This window comes from Macrobrachium nipponense, chromosome 38, assembly GCF_015104395.2.
Source record: "Macrobrachium nipponense isolate FS-2020 chromosome 38, ASM1510439v2, whole genome shotgun sequence".
NCBI lineage: Eukaryota > Metazoa > Arthropoda > Malacostraca > Decapoda > Palaemonidae > Macrobrachium > Macrobrachium nipponense.
In genome coordinates this window covers 23,286,421-23,290,433 of record NC_061098.1, presented here as the reverse complement: position 1 = coordinate 23,290,433, position 4,013 = coordinate 23,286,421, and positions in this window count along the sequence as shown.

The window sequence follows — 4,013 nt, the reverse complement described above, 5'->3', positions numbered from 1 at the left end:
ACCCCAGAGTCTTTGGGCGATGTCTTTTGTTGGACGTTTAATCAGGATTTGGCTAAGTGTATTTGGGTAGGTAAATGCAAAAGGGTTGGATTTCCCAATGGGTGTGAGTTACTCTCTTAAAATCGTCTCCAGGTGGGGAATTTTTATTTTATTGTTGGGTGTGTCTCTGGTCTTGTCTTTAGGGGGTCGGTAGAAAATTACGTTTGCTTTTTGAATTGCTTTCTCATTATATGGTCAGGATACTTTAAAGATGAAAGTTGCTTGCGAATTAGTTTCAAATTCTTTTCCAAAAAGCAAACGTAATTTTCTACCGACCCCCTAAAGACAAGACCAGAGACACACCCAACAATAAAATTAAAAATTCCCCCACCTGGAGACGATTAAGAGAGTAACTCACACCCTTGGGAATCCAACCCTTTTGCATTTACCTACCCAAATACCTTAGCCAAATCCCTGATTAACGTCCAACAAAAGACATCGCCCAAAGACTCTGGGGTATATGATATCCCATGCCAGGACTGTGACCAATCTTACATCGGATTTACAGGTAAATCACTTCCCCAGAGATTAATCCAACACAAACGGTCAGTTAGGTATGGACAACAGAACTCGGCTATTTTCAATCATATAAATGAACATAACCATAGAATAAAACTGGAATATGGTCACGTTGTAATTTATAGCAGCAACTGCCGTACAGAGTCAAATGATGGAATCGGCCTTAATAAAAGAGAAGCAGGTAATGAACATCTCAAAGGGAATTGGACATCAGACATCGTCGACGCAGTGTTCATTCAACCAACGCTTAAGAAGATTAAAGGAAGATTATCAGCGGGGGTGACCTAAATTGGCTTACTTGTGGACGAATTCTTGGTATAAATACCACCTTTTCTGTAAACTTTTCTCATTCATATACCTGAAGAGAGAGAGCAGTCTCTGAAATATAGTACTTTTCTCTCTACATTTTGGTGTTTTTATGGGCTCCTTTTTATTAGATGGAATTCTGTTGTTACAGAACACTTTTACCAGTCATTGTCAGCCCATTATGGAATTCAACCGCCTTTCCACGATTCTTCACTCACTTCCAGAAGTCAAGCCAGTTTTCCGCAAGTTTGAAAGAACTGAACAGACTACACCGGCTGAAAAACCAAAAACACTTTTTGGAAGAATGCCTCAAAGAACAAGTACTTCCAAAAACAAAAATGTACGGATTCGGGAGATGGACTCTGCAATCAAACCCCTTCCCTCTATCACACAAGATTTTCCTGGAAGAAAGAATCACCAATACGAGAAACGACATCTTCGTGCTACGCAGAGTGATATATGGAACTCAATCTATCTTCGCCTCCTCACTACGGACCACGTATACAGGTATCTGATTTCATTCTGTTCCGACATTGCTGCCTATAATAGCGTGACTCATTCCAACAGACTTTTTACGCAGTTAAATAACCTAATAGATAATAGCACATGGAATAATCTTGAACAACAAGACAAAGTTTTAAACTTATCCAACACCCCCCTTACTGTAAATCAACATTTAGTTTTAAATTTAGGCTTATCCTTTGCCCTAATGCCAGACCGCAAAAACAACCTAGACTTCATAGTGGCTTTTGATAAATTCATATCTGACAAAAACAACAGCCGTGAAGAGATATGTTTAAAAGGAGTGTTACTAAATGCTTTAACTGACCTTCATAAGAAATATCCTGTTCCCCGCAGATTCATGATAGCCATCCACTCGCTAAAAAAGTTAGATGTTATAATAAGTAGATCCGACAAAGACGGCAAAATTGTAATAATGGACAAAGACTTCTACCTCGACAAAATCAACCAGCTCCTTAGCGATACAAATACTTACGAAAAACTGACGAAAAATCCCCTCCAGAACGTTCCCACAGAATTTTTTCGGAAAGTAAGATTAATTGGCCAAGACAAAAAGAGTATTGAACTATTAGAGAAATTTAAAGTAATTAATCCTAAATTACCCTACTTTTATGGTCTTCCCAAAACTCACAAAGACAATCTTCCATTCAGACCCATCGTTTCATGCGCCGGAGCTTTCAATTACAAAATTTCTAAATGGTTAGCTGGTCCTCCTTTCTCCTTTTTTAGGCACTTTTTCTCCCACTCACATCAAACATTCGGAAGACTTTTGTCACAAATTCAGAGAAGCACATATACCACTTCACAACATAAAACTTTTTAAGCCTTGACGTAGACTCCCTATTCACAAAAGTACCAGTACAGGACGTTCTTCAGTTTTTTAAGGGAAAAATTATCCCCCTATTCAGATCATTTCCCTTTGGCACTTGACAAAATAATAAAGTTAGTTGAATTATGTGCATCTAATAACGTATTTTTCATTCGGGAATCATTCTACAAGCAAAAATTCGGGTGTAGTATGGGTAGTCCTTTAAGTCCTATTTTAGCCAATCTGTACATGGAATACTTGAAACTACAGTAATAAATGCAATAAAACCCAAAAACATGCTGTGGATGAGATACGTGGATGACATACTAACATTTTGGGATAATAGTGGGGTAATTTTAATGAATTCCTCTCAAAATTAAACGCATTAGTGCCCAGCATCAAATTTAAAGTTGAATGGGAAACAGACAACAAATTCCTTTTCTTGTGTTTTAATAATCAGAGACACGACAGATAATACAAATTTACCATATACAGAAAACCAACGTTCTCACTTTCATATATTCACTACTTTAGCTATCATGACAATACTATCAAGATAGGTCTAGCCAGCAACCTATTCCTAAGAGCCTTACGAATTTGTTCCCCAAGATTTCCTGGAAAAAGAATTTGAACTAATTCGCAAGCAACTTTCATCTTTAAAGTATCCTGACCATATAATTGAGAAAGCAATTCAAAAAGCAAACGTAATTTTCTACCGACCCCCTAAAGACAAGACCAGAGACACACCCAACAATAAAATAAAAATTCCCCACCTGGAGACGATTAAGAGAGTAACTCACACCCTTGGGAATCCAACCCTTTTGCATTTACCTACCCAAATACCTTAGCCAAATCCCTGATTAACGTCCAACAAAAGACATCGCCCAAAGACTCTGGGGTATATGAGATCCCATGCCAGGACTGTGACCAATCTTACATCGGATTTACAGGTAAATCACTTCCCCAGAGATTAATACAACACAAACGGTCAGTTAGGTATGGACACAGAACTCGGCTATTTTCAATCATATAAATGAACATAACCATAGAATACTGGAATATGTCACGTGTAATTTATAGCAGCAACTGCCGGTACAAGAGTCAAATGATGGAATCGCCTTAATAAAAGAGAAGCAGGTAATGAACATCTCAAAAGGGAATTGGACATCAGACATCGTCGACGCAGTGTTCATTCAACCAACACTTAAGAAGATTAAAGGTAAGATTATCAGCGGGGGTGACCTAAATTGGCTTACTTGTGGACGAATTCTTGGTATAAATACCACCTTTTCTGTAAACTTTTCTCATTCATATACCTGAAGAGAGAGACAGCAGTCTCTGAATATAGTACTTTTTCTCTCTACATTTTTGGTGTTTTTATGGGCTCCTTTTATTAGATATATATATATATATATATATATATATATATATATATATATATATATATATATATATATATATATATATATATATATATACACACACAAAATTATTCATAGCGTAGTTTGGGGCAGCTGGTTTGCCTCACTCTGCTTTTTTTCTTATTGTTGTTAGTCTTACTCTTTCTTTTGTATAGGTAGGTGTTTTTAAGATTTTAGTGCAGTGTACTTGTAATTTGTTTACCTTTGCAAGGTACCTTTGAATTTTAACTTTTTACTTTATTGTGAGCTTTGTTATCATTACATTTTTTAATATAAATTAACTCAAAGTGATTATTAATGTTCGCAAATTTTATATATTTTTAGCCTTGAAAATGCGACTTGGAATTCGTCGCGAAACGTCGGCATTTGAATAAACTTATGAAAGATGAGGATGCCTT